The following is a 13,803-nucleotide window of genomic DNA, read 5'->3' on the forward strand; positions in this document are numbered from 1 at the left end:
GATCGGGAATGTCAACTCCCAATGCTGGGACCTCCTCCTCAGCGTAATCCCGCCTGACAATCCTGTGATGGATAGTTGCTGCTGTGATTCTGAAAATGAATATTTGACGAGCCAGCCACAGGAAGCATCACCGAGGAGTCTCTTCTCCATTGGTTAGTGAACGCACTCTTTCTGAATGTTTATATGTTGCTGGAGGTTCTGTATGAACATCATGACAAGGTTCCCATATTATCTCTCATTCTCTCTGAAATATCAGCTTGTTCACACAAATCCAAATATCTGTTCAAATGATGTACATCACTTGTCAAATTGACATGTGTTGACACCAAGTCACCTGAATGCGCTTTTCAAAAACAGTGATGTGCAGGGGCTGAACTATTTTACAATTCATTTACACAATCTTCTGCTGATGGATGTCATTATTCCGCAGTGATAACATTACACCAGCTGCCAAAAGCAAATCAGACTCACATTTGTACAACATGATCCTGTCTCCCAAACATTTCCAGGCATTTATTACAAAGACTGTTGTACATTAGTAAACAAGGCAGCCGCACACGGTGTAGAAATACCCAACACCCCTATTTATCACACCTGACCCTGCAATCCCAGCACTTTCTCTCCACTTTCACAGTTTCAAAAAGAAACTCATGTTGTCTTATTTTCTGAGATTGAATTGAATTTGTTGCATTAAAATCTGGTCTGAAAGAAAAAGCTGGAGGGAATGTAATTCCAGAATGTAAACGTGATGATCAGGCTCCAATTAAATGAAACGTTGAATGTTTCTCAAAGTTTGCCTGAGGGAAGAGCTTTGACTTGAGCATTGGGTCAGAAAACGAAGACCTAACGGCCTGGAGTCTGTGCTTCACGATGCCGGGAACGCTATTTGTGATTGGGCAGAGAATGACGCATAAGCAAGAAAAGATTTGCGCCCGCCGCCAATTCCGACGGCAGTCCCTCGCTGGCAGCGATATCGATGTTTGCGTCCGAACCGTCAGTTGCATGGATTTCCATATCATTAGTGGTTGAAACTTCATGCTGTATCCTTTCGCGATGCTCCACCCCTCTCAGGCGAAAGTCTTGCACGCACGAATTAGTGCAAGTATTGACAAGTGGGGACTGGGCGCCTTGGCTGCTGAGGGGAAGCGGGAGGCTAAAAAAACACTGAAAAACCCTCAAAAACCGTCGGGCTCGCTGGGGGGTGGCTGCCCAGGCTGGGTTGGGGGGGGAGGGGGGGGGGGCGGGGGGTTGGGGGGGTGAGTCGCCGGGAACAACTTGACGCCAAGTCAGTGGACTTGGGGTGTCCCCCTCAGAATCGGGGGTAGCCTGGCTCAGACCCCCATTGCTGCAGTCTGTCTATTAAACTCACCCCTTTGGTGCTACCTACAGGCTCCTGGCTGCTCACACTGCTGGGTGCTGGCTGTGCTCAGAAGGCCTCTGGTCACCTGGGAGTCCACCCAGGCCACCCCCTATACCCCAGCTGTATCATCAAGGGCCAAGTTCAGTCAGGGGCCCACCAGGTGTTGGGACTCCTCAGAAGCTCTGCCCCATTGCAGAGGAAGCAGGGGATCAGCAGAGCTCACCCCAACCAGAGGACACCTGCATTGTGGCCTTAGGAACCCGCCCTGGTTCTCTGCCCCTCTCAGGGCAGAGGACTCAACAGTGACCCCCACATCTCTGGGTCACCAGCTGCCTCCTCCTGGTGAGACTGGCAGTGCTGACTGCCTCTGCTGCCACCGCCCAGGCGGTGACCAGGGGGGCAGGCTCGAGCCTGCAACCCACCCTGGGGAGGAGGATGTCCCTCTATTCCTCACTGGCCTGGAGCTGCGGGTCCATCTCGGTCTCCCCACCTCGAGGGCCGGTCTTCTCTGAGGCATCGTAGTGGCTGCAGCGAGTGTGCGGTGTGTGGAGTGATTAGAAACCGCTCCAGCCGCCAGGCTCTTTAACACTAACTCCGGCCCCAGCGGTTAGAATGCCCACTGGGCCGGGAATTGCTCCGAATTTGCACCAGCAGAATTCTGGCTCATTAGCCTGTCCTGACTCGCTTACCAACCAGCGCCCCCAGTGAGAACGTGAATCACACGGAATTCAGTTTCAGCAGAAACATTTCATCTTCCAAACGTAGAAATCCGGCCAAGACTCTGCTCTTCAAAAAGAGACCTGGGTCTGTTCTGCGTCCTAAATCACACAAACCACTTTGGTTTACACGGACTCCAAAGGAGCAAGTTCCAACACCCTCAGTGAACCATCAGCGTATCACAACTCCTCTTGTATTGTGTGTCTGCATGTCATTGTAATGTACAGGTGCTTGGCACAGCAAGAGGTAATGTGGGACTGAAGAATAGCACCTTCCTCCTTTTGATGTATAGAGTCACACGGTAATAGACTCAGAGAGAACACTCAAGGAGAATAGCACCGTGTATGATAATATCTAGGATCTGTCAATAGTTCAAAATTAATTCATGGTTCATGTTTAAATATACAAACCTCAAGATCTCAACATTGAGACATCTAAAGAGCCCATTTTACAACAACTGCCTCCTTTTAACATCACTGCACAATATCGATAGTAATTGTGAAACACACAGCGCGACATCACTTTCGGTTGGGATGCCTGGGAACAACGTCCTCTCTCTATCAGATATGGAAAAATATAAATCTGTGCTGGAAATTCATCAGCATGGTGCTCATTAACCAGGCGGCAAGCAGGAGAAAAACACCAATTTTGCTGCTGCTCTAACCAGTGCATCAAGGATGTCTGTAAAATGGCCAACATCATATCAACCTGGGGCTATTCTCAGGCATTCAGGCGGCCACCTAAAATAGGCCTCTTGTCTTTGCTAACGGGGGTTGATCCCTTGTTCAGGTCCCCTGAAGGAAATTGGACCCAGAAAGTTAAATGAAAAACATTAACGTGGAGCTAGAAGGGGTAAGGGTGATCCAGATGGCTGCTGGTGACACAAATGGTTGACAATTCAATCCCCTGAAGGACAACTGCCTGTGGCAGTGGTAATCGGTCCAGAAGCCAACCTGGGCCTGTCAGGGTGGACACAGATCAAATCCTGGACTCAGAGCCAGGCCCGGATGAATCATTACCCCCTTTCCCTGGGAAGCTACAATCTACCCCTCAGTTCACCAGTGTTGCTTCAACGATTTCCCGCAGTTTGCACCAATTGAATCGGAGCAGATTCTGAGGGCACTTTAAACATTGAATTCTATTTCAGCACAGATACAGGACAGTCAGCCCATCAAGTTAGCAGCAGTGTTTAAGCGGCACCCCGACACTAACGCACACACAAACCTCCTCTCGCGCTACTTATTCCTGTCAGCTTCTTCTGAAGAGTCTTATTCTTAGCTGAAGCCACGGTGTGGTAATTAGAAGTGGAAATAGTTGTGAATGAGAGAAGATGACCCTGTTTCTGTGTAATTGGGGGAAATGGAGGTTGTGTAATAGCTTCATGGGGGTACGGTAGCCTCACGATATTGTCACAGGACTAGCAATCCAGACCATTGGAATTATGTTCCAGAGGAATGGGTACAAATCCCACAATGATAGATGGGAAATTCCAGAATTAAATACATCGAGAATTAAAAGTTAGTCTCAGTAATGGGGACCAGGAAACCATTGTCGCTTGTTATACAATTATATCTGGTTGATTAGGGAAGGAAATCTGCCGTCCTTACCTGGTCTGGTCTACATGTAACTCCAGACCCACAGCAATTCGGGCGACTCCAGACTACCCTGTCAAATTGTCAAGCAAGCCAGCTCCGTTAGATTTACGAAGCTAGCACCATTTTGACAGTAATTAGAATTGGGCGATAAACGTGGTCCTTCAGATGTCCACAACTGAAAACTGTAGAATTCTCCTGCTTCAAGCTTTCCCTGAATGATAATTCTAACCACAATCATTGATCAATTTTGCCCATTTCACTCTTCAGAACCTGGCTTGGTGATAATAGCATCATGTGATTACTCGGATACAATAAAGAGAGACTTCATTCACAAAATAGTCTTAACTTATGGGAAAACATCAGCAAAAATAGGTTTTGATTTTAAAAGTGGATATTATATTTTAGTTTAATTTAAAATATCCAATCATTTTTTTTTTTCCAATTAAGGGGCAATTTAGCGTGGCCAATCCAACTGCACATCTTTGGGTTGTGGGGGCGAACCCCACGCAGACACAGGGAGAATGTGCAAACTCTACACGGACAGTGAAAAAGTGGATATTTTAAACCCGAGTTTTAATTGTTTGATGATTTCACCACTGAACTAAGTCTGACTGCTGTGAAGTGAGAAAAACATTGATAAAAACAGAACAGTTCTTCACAGACCTGTGCATCAGACAAACAGGAAGATTTGGTTAAAATCCCTTACAAGGAAGGCGAGTCCAAGTCTGATAGCCTGTGGAATGGAACCCGCGAAATTACCGTGTGGCTGATGGCCATCATGGTGGTTCTAGCTCACTGCAGCGCATGTAGTGGTGTGACTCAGAAGAGGTTCATAGAAAACGTCAAATGGAACAGTGAGTCACCATCATCTCTGTATCCCACTCCTGACATCCATTGTCTGAATGTGAAAAGCCTATTTGAGAGAGTCTGCGTTAGCACAAAGCTCAGTGCATTTCCATGTGGATGTGACAGTGACTCAGACTTTATTAATCAGGGTGGACAGCGTGCTGCTTTTTATTGTGATCAGACACCAGTTCAGGACTGATTTCTATTGTGATTGCCACATTTCCCGTGGAGTTGGATCATTAAATCAGGATTAAAGCAGATATTAGCTGCATCACAAGCCAATATCATTTGGAATTAGTGTTAGGGGAAACAAGTCAATTCAAAATCTTTGTGTGGAAAACGATGTCATCATTAATTCATCAATCAACTCAAAGATTTTCAATAAATTAATGTTTTACATGAAAATGTAGAATTATGTGGAAATTAAATTAGCCGTCATGTTCGGGATAATAGAGCGGTGAGCGATAAAAAGGCAACAGCTCGGTCAGGTTGTGGGAGTGATTGGGAATGGGATTCGCCAAGCCTCCTATCAACGTTTCACTTTCGACTTCATCCCACCCCATTGGCATATTGGATATTAATTTCTCCTTTATCTGTTTATCGACTTTCCTTTAGAACATAGAGAGAACATAGAACATTACAGCGCAGTACAGGCCCTTCAGCCCTCGATGTTGCGCCGACCTGTGAAACCACTCTAAAGCCCATCTACACTATTCCCTTATCGTCCATATGTCTATCCAATGACTATTTGAATGTCCTTAGTGTTGGCGAGTCCACTACTGTTGCAGGCAGGGGATTCCACACCCTTACTACTCTCGGAGTAAAGAACCTACCTCTGACATCTGTCCTATATCTATCTCCCCTCAATTTAAAGCTATGTCCCCTCGTGCTAGACATCACCATCCGAGAAAAAAGGCTCTCACTGTCCACCCTATCCAATCCTCTGATCATCTTGTATGCCTCAATTAAGTCACCTCTTAACCTTCTTCTCTCTAACAAAAACAGCCTCAAGTCCCTCAGCCTTTCCTCATAAGATCTTCCCTCCATACCAGGTAACATTCTGGTAAATCTCCTCTGCACCCTTTCCAATGCTTCCACATCCTTCCAACAATGCGGCGACCAGAATTGCACGCAATACTCCAAATGTGGCCGCACCAGAGTTTTGTACAGCTGCAACATGACCTCATGGCTCCGAAACTCAATCCCTCTATCAATAAAAGCTAACACACCGTACGCCTTCTTAACAACCCTCTCAACCTGGGTGGCAACTTTCAGGGATCTATGTACATGGACACCGAGATCTCTCTGCTCATCCACACTACCAAGAATCTTACCATTAGCCCAGTACTCTGTCTTCCTGTTATTCCTTCCAAAATGAATCACCTCACACTTTTCTGCATGAAACTCCATTTGCCACCTCTCAACCCAGCGCTGCAGCTTATCTATGTCCCTCTGTAACTTGTAACATCCTTCCGCACTGCCCACAACTCCACCGATTTTGTGCCATCTGCAAATTTACTCACCCATCCTTCTACGCCCTCCTCCAGGTCATTTATAAAAATGACAAATAGCAGTGGCCCCAAAACAGATCCTTGTGGTACACCACTAGTAACTGGACTCTGTCTGGACATTTCCCATCAACCACCACTCGGCCCATCGAGTCTGCTCCGTCATTCAATCTTGGCGAATATTTTCTCATCCCCATTCTCCTGCCTTCGTCCCTCTGGTTGGGGTGAGCTCTGCTAATCCCCTGCTTCATCTGCAGTGGGGCAGCGCTTCTGAGGAGCGTCAACACCTGGTGGGCCCCTGATTGAACTTGGCCATCACCATCTCCTTCCAGCTAGCCAATTTCTGATCCAAACTGCTAAATCACCCTCAATCCCATGCCTCCGTATTTTCTGCAATAGCCTACCGTGGGGAACCTTCTCAAAGGCTTTACTGAAATCCATATACACCACATCAACTGCTTTACCCTCATCCACCTGTTTGGTCACCTTCTCAAAGAACTCAATAAGGTTTGTGGGGCACGATCTACCCTTCACAAATGACCCTCTTATGGACTGACCTCATTAACACTACACCCCTGTATGCTTCATCCGATGCCGGTGCTTATATAGTTACATTGTATACCTTGTGTTGCCCTATTATGTATTTTCTTTCATTCCCTTTTCTTCCCATGTACTGAATGATCTGTTGAGCTGCTCACAGAAAAATACCATGTTGACTATCTCTAATCAAATTATTCCTTTCCAGATGATTATACATCCTATCTCTTATAAACTTTTCCAAGACTTTGCCCACAACAGAAGTAAGGCTCACTGGTCTATAGTTACCGGGGTTGTCTCTACTCCCTTTCTTGAACAAGGGGACAACATTTGCTATCCTCCAGTCTTCTGGCAGTATTCCTGTAGACAAAGATGACTTAAAGATCAAAGCCAAAGGCTCAGCAATCTCCTCCCTAGCTTCCCAGAGAATCCTAGGATAAATCCCATCTGGCCCAGGGGACTTATCTATTTTCACACTTTCCAGAATTGCTAACACCTCCTCCTTACGAACCTCAAGCCCTTCTAGTCTTGTAGCCTGAATCTCAGTATTCTCCTCGACAACATTGTCTTTTTCCTGTGTGAATACTGACGAAAAATATTCATTTAGCACCTCCTATCTCCTCGGACTCCACGCACAACTTCCCACTACTGCCCTTGACTGGCCCTACTCTTACCCTAGTTATTCTTTTATTCCTGACATATCTATCGAAAGCTTTAGGGTTATCCTTGATCCTACCTGCCAAAGACTTCTCATTTCCCCTCCTGGATGTTCTTAGCTCTCTCTTTAGGTCCTTCCTAGCTAACTTGTAACTCTCGAGCGCCCTAACTGAACCTTCAAGTCTCATCTTTACGTAAACCTCCTTCTTCCTCTTGACAAGTGTTTCAACTGCTTTAGTAAACCATGGTTCCCTCGCTCGACCACTTCCTCCCTGCCTGACAGGTACATACTTATCAAGGGCACGCAGTCGCTGTTCCTTGAACAAGCTCCACATTTCCATTGTGCCCATCCACTGCAGTTTTCTTCTCCATTCGATGCATCTTGCCTCATCGCATCATAATTGCCTTTCCCCCAGATATAACTCTTGCCCTGCGGTATATACCTATCCCTTTCTATCATTAAAGTAAACGTAATCGAATTGTGGTCACTATCATCAAAGTGCTCACCTACCTTTAAATCTGACACCTGTCCTGGTTCATTACCCAGTACCAAATCCAATGTGGCCTCGCCTCTCGTTGGCCTATCTGCATACTGTGTCAGGAAGCCTTCCTGCACACATTGGACAAAAACGGACCCATCTAAAGTACTCGAACTATAGCTTTTCCAGTCAATATTTGGAAAGTTAAAGTCCCTTATAACAACTACCCCGCTCCTATCCAGAATCATCTTTGCAAAACTTTTCGGAGGCCTATAGAAAAGCCCTAACAGGGTGACCTCTCCTTTCCTGTTTCTAGCCTCAGCCCATACTATCTCAGTAGACGAGTCCTCTTCAAGCTTCCTTTCTGCCACCGTAATACTGTCCTTGATTAACAATGCCACCCCACCCCCTCTTTTACCACCTTCCCTGAGCTTACTGAAATATCTAAACCCCAGCACCTGCAACAACCATTCCTGTCCCTGCTCTATCCATGTCTCCGAAATGGCCACAACATCGAAGTCCCAGGTACCAACCCATGCCGCAAGTTCACCCACCTTATTCCGGATGCTCCTGGCATTGAAGAAGACCCACTTTAAACCACCTTCCTGCCTGCCGGTACACTCCTGCAACTTTAAAACCTTACTCATGACCTCACTACTCTCAACCTCCTGTATACTGGAGCTACAATTCAGGTTCCCAAGCCCCTGCTGAACTAGTTTAAACCCTCCCGAAGAGCATTAGCAAATTTCCCCCCAGGATATTGGTACCGCTCTGGTCCAGGTGTAGACCATCCCGTTTGTAGAGGTCCCACCTACCCCAGAATGAGCCCCAATTATCCAGGAATCTGAAACCCTCCCTCCTGCACCATCCCTGTAGCCATGTGTTCAACTGCTCTCTCTCCCTATTCCTCGTCTCGCTAGCACGTGGCATGGGTAACAACCCAGAGATAATAACTCTGTCCTCGATCTAAGTTTCCACCCTAGCTCCCTAAATTCCTGCCTTACATCCCTATCCCCTTTCCTACCTATGTCATTGGTGCCTATGTGGACCACGACTTGGGGCTGCTCCACCTCCCCCTTAAGGATCCCAAAAACACGATCCGAGACATCATTTAGATACGTCATTGTTATTTGCCTCAATACTCTTCATGTCAGCAAGTTCTCCACACTTACTGCCCTCTGGCTAAAGGAGTTTCTCCTGAATTCACTGTTGGATTTATTATGACGACCTTGATTCTCCCACAAGTAGAAACATTTTCTGTCTGACTGTCCTGCCAAACCCTTTCTTTTAAAAAAATAAATTTAGAGTACCCAATTCATAGTTTCCAATTAAGGGGTAATTTAGCGTGGCCAATCCACCTGGCCTGCACACCTTTGGGTTGTGGCGACGAAACCCACGCAGACACGGGGAGAATGTGCAAACCCCACACGGACAGTGACCCAGAGCCGGGATCGAACCTGGGACCGCGGCGCCGTGAAGCAGCTGTGCTAACCACTGCACCACCGTACCACCCTGCCAAACCCTTTCTTGATATTAAATCCTTTCATGATGTTAAAACTTCCAGTTGGGTCACCCTGCTGTCTTGTATTTTGCTAGGCCTTAAGCCTGTTTAGGTTTATGAGAATATCCTCTAGGCTCTCATGTTAATTGCCTGGGCTTTTTGCACCCTCACCAGCATCTCTGTCCCCTTCTCATCTGGATACCAGAACTATTCAGTGCTCCAAGTGTGGTCTATCCAGGTAAATGGTCAGGAGTGGTAGACCTGGTCGGTAATGGTAATCCCAGCTCCTTTTCTCTGCTCCCTAATTCAATTGAAATTCTTCAGATGGTCCAACTCAGCAAAATCAGGCCTCCAGTGTTGCACGTGACACAATGTTGAGCCCATCTAACACCTTTTCTTGTTGGAAAGTTAATGTTTGCGGTCATTTACAAACTCCTCGTTCTGGTCGACTTCTGTATTTTCCCCCCTGCGTTTCATTTTTTTTCTGATCCAGTGAAGGGTTTGTTTTGTCTTGTTTAAGATTCCTGGGATTGTATTTATCCTGCATGTTTAGCAGCCTCCCATCAGCCCGCCATTGATTTATGCTCGATTAATCTTTCTCAATCAATCTGCTTAAACTGCATTTAAAAAACTTTGAGCTGATCCTCAATCAGTGTTGAATCCCAGTCTAGATTTAAAAAATTCTTTTATGAGATGTGGGCGTTGCAACGGCGTAATTTTCTTCCCACCTTGAACTGAGTGACATCCTCGGCTAGTTCAGAGGCGGCCAAGACTCAACCACATCACTGTGGGTCTGGAGTAAGGCCAGACCGGGTAAGGGCGGCAGATTCCCTTCCCTAAAGGATCACACACAACTTAATGGTGTGCGATGAGAAGGAATGGAGCAGAGGTTGGGAGGAATGGAGCAGAGGTTGGGAGGAATGGAGCAGAGGTTGGGAGGAATGGAGCAGAGGTTGGGAGGAATGGAGCAGAGGTTGGGAGGCATGCCCGTGTGTGGTGAGACCTCAGCAGGGGTTGAGGATGACGTGTGCGTAGCATAATAGACGGGATGGTGGTGATGTGAAAGGTTCCGTTAGTCAATCAGTGCTCATAGGTGTCCCTCACTCATGGCTGTGAGAGATCCCAGAAGAGGATATCTCTTCGATTACAATGATGCTGGGATAAGAGTTGGATTATGGAGGGAGTTGATGGATGACTTACTCTGGCAGAGTGGATGAGATCATTCATCCTCTTCCTGTCCTGGGTGGTGATTCAGGTGAGGTTCCAGCTGGGTGACAGCCTGTGCGATGGCCTCCCAGGTTGGGAAGGCGAGGCCGATGTGCTTTTTGGAAGTGGGAGTACGGGACACCCGCACTCCTCTGATTGAGACTTTGAGGGCCTGGTGGTTGAAGCGGGGCACAGCCACCTTCTGGTTTTGCTGACATCTCGACACCTCTCCTGGGGACAGGAGGGCTGGAGATAGTGAGGTGTGTGTCCCCTGGCAGTGTTTAAATATGGCGTCTGGGTGTTTGGCCTTGCTAGGAAATGACAGCTCTCAACCCAACAGGTGATTCAGAGAGATATTCCCCTGCGCATAATTAGTGAGCTTCCAAGTGCGGAATTGGGTGCGATTTCCCACCATTCTGGGATATGCACCTTGTGCCCTGTCCGTCGCCACACCCACTTTACAAAATGGAGATTTCCACCAGAACTCCGCAGTCGGCTGTGATAACGGTGAGGATTCCCTTCCTCGTGGTGTCCTCAACCAGGTTTACCAAACTACCTCAGACTGGGGGCTGAACTAAGATATTGTCAACTGTGTGTAACCATCAAGAAGCTCATTGTAGCAATTTGACTGCCGTTTTATCAATGCAATCCCGGTGTTGAAATATACACCAAGAAACACACGGAATCAAGTTTAAACTCAATGTGGTCCCAATCAGTCAGTTTGGATTCATTTGGTAACGTTTGAAGGTTCCTGGCTGAGTTGAAGCAATGCACACTTGGAATGTTATTGGAGAGGACTCGGGAGAAAATATCAGCAAACACAAGAGAGACTTGCCCAGATTCTGTGCTTGGTTATGAAGGAAACTAACTGCCGTCCACGTCACTGACGGTTTTGCCCAGAAATGATTCTCAGACTGGAGTGCAGACTTGCTCGAATTCACCTTCTGATGTTGTGCTGAGACCTGTAGAAGATCTGTGGTGTGTGCGATCAGATCAAAGAACAGCAAAGATCTACAACAAAGCGGACGGCAACAACAAACAATCAAAATATCCTTACACCATCCCCTGCCCCCCCCCACCCCACCATGTCTCCCACCGCCCTGACCCCCCTTCCCCACCGACCATGTCTCCCACCGCCCCCCCCGCAGCCATCCTCCCTGACCATCCCCCATACCGACCCCTCCCCACCGACCATCCCCCCCACTGACCATGTCTCCCACCAACCCCCCCGCGGCCATCCTTCCCGACCTTCCCCCCCCCACCGACCCCTCCCCACCGACCATGTCCCCCACCACCCCCCCGCGGCCATCCTTCCCGACCTTCCCCCCCCCACGACCCCTCCCCACCGACCATGTCTCCCACCGCCCCCCCGCAGCCATCCTCCCTGACCATCCCCCATACCGACCCCTCCCCACCGACCATCCCCCCCACTGACCATGTCTCCCACCAACCCCCCCGCGGCCATCCTTCCCGACCTTCCCCCCCTCCCCCGACCAACCCCTCCCGCCGACCATCCCCCCAACCGACCATATCTCCCACCGCCCCGACCAACCCCCCCCCACCATGTCTCCCACTGCCCGCCTGCGGCCATCCTTCCCGACCTTCCCCCCCTACCGACCCCTCCCCACCGACCGCCCCCCCCCACGACCGTGTCTCCCACCGCCCCGACCACCCCCCCCCCCACCATGTCTCCCACCGCCCGCCCGCGGCCATCCTTCCCGACCTTCCCCCCCTACCGACCCCTCCCCACCGACCGCCCCCCCCCACGACCGTGTCTCCCACCGCCCCGACCACCCCCCCCCCCCACCATCACCATGTCTCCCACCGCCCCCCCGACCATCCCCCCTACCGGCCCCACTGACCATCTCTCCCACCCCCCCTCCCCCCAAAGAAAAAAACATTAATTCAAAAAAAACTCCAACACCAATTTTCTCTCAGAGAATGAGACTTATAAAATTAGACCTATGGGTCAGAGAGACTAGTCAGCAGTTATCATCACTTATTACGCTTTAAAACACTCAATAACGTCTGAAGATACCAGCCTGAATTTTTCAGCCATTCATAGTGATTAACCGGCAGGTAAGTCCACCAAAGTTGATGTCTTTGTTCTGTCTTTGTTTCTGAATCTATTGGCGATGCCCGTTACATTAAAGCACGTGGAGGAAGAGAGTATGTGTGACAGGAAGTTCCGGATTTCCAGTTTAGACAGCGAGAGCTCCAGCTACTCTGATTTACCCGGGTATAACAGCGAGATTAATGTCATTCTGGCCACAAAAGCCGATCCAATATTTCCTTGTTTATTGAACTCACACCATTTACAATGTTTGGGGCAATCACACTCGCTGGAAACTCTGTCCTGTTCAGTGAAATTATAAATAATTTTACAACCTTGAAACTCATCAGCAAAAAGAGGGGGAAGAACTGGAAGAGGCTTAACCAGCCAGGAATCTTCCATCAATCTGGCAAGATGCCAAACCCAGTGCCCTTTCTATTCCCCTCGATTTAATGTCACATCAAGTGTGGTTCAAATTGCCTCGTTATTATTAAGAGCTACATAATTGAGAATATTTATTTTGTTCTTTTTTTACTTAAAGAAAATATTCAAATTATCTAGATAGCGAGATTGCACAGGACCATTAATCGCAATGTGATTTTATCTAGGGGGACACAGCCTTGCCCGAAAGTCATTCATCACAACAGGCTAATTGTCTCTTGCTCTCCTTCTAATTCTGAAAAGGTTACAAAGAACAGTGGCTCGTTAGCCCTGGGTTTATATCTCACTTGCTCACTAATTGCACCCAATTTTCTCCAAACATGGGCTCTATACCTTATGATTTATGTCCCACTTGGAGTTGTACCTCCACCTTTTCCCATGGCTGTGGGTGGATCACTGGGAACAGCAGAATCCTTCAGCGGCCTGGAAGGTATGTCAATTGGCCAAATACTCTCGTGGGTTGATTTTATTTTTTTAACTGGGGAAACTTTTTAATCAATCTAAGATTAAGCGGGTAGAGGAGGAACAATGTGTCTCGTGCAGTAATGCAACTCGTTAAAAAAAAAACAAAGTCACCAAACTCATGAAAATGACTCCACACAAATTGTCAGGATGATGGGGGGTATTTTTGGTGCAAAGTCAGTGATCAAGCCTTTTCTTTTGGGAACATTTTGGTTCTATTCTGTGGTCTTGCCCGGGCTATTTTCCTTACAATGTCTCCAAGCATACATCAGGAAATTGGCCAATTGTAGCTCTTTATTTTTGCTGAGTTGAGTTAGTATTGGAAATAGCAGCTTGTGAAATGTTCCTGATACAAGACAGCTTCTTGGCACAGCCTTCCCTTGTATAAGATCCAGACCTAGCAGGGGAGTTGAATTAATTGTTCAGGGCTGGGACTCAGAG

The 13,803-nt window shown here is 47.7% G+C and overlaps 1 long non-coding RNA gene across 1 annotated transcript in view; it reads left to right on the top strand.

Moving 5' to 3' along the window:
- LOC140403478 (uncharacterized) overlaps positions 1-13,803 on the top strand; it is an 18,237-nt gene continuing 4,434 nt past the window's right edge. Inside the window, exon 1 of the long non-coding RNA XR_011938336.1 lies at positions 1-152. This is a non-coding gene — a long non-coding RNA (uncharacterized lncRNA). The remainder of the gene's footprint in view (positions 153-13,803) is intronic.

The sequence above is a fragment of the Scyliorhinus torazame genome, chromosome 28 (genome assembly GCF_047496885.1).
Source record: "Scyliorhinus torazame isolate Kashiwa2021f chromosome 28, sScyTor2.1, whole genome shotgun sequence".
Lineage (NCBI taxonomy): Eukaryota > Metazoa > Chordata > Chondrichthyes > Carcharhiniformes > Scyliorhinidae > Scyliorhinus > Scyliorhinus torazame.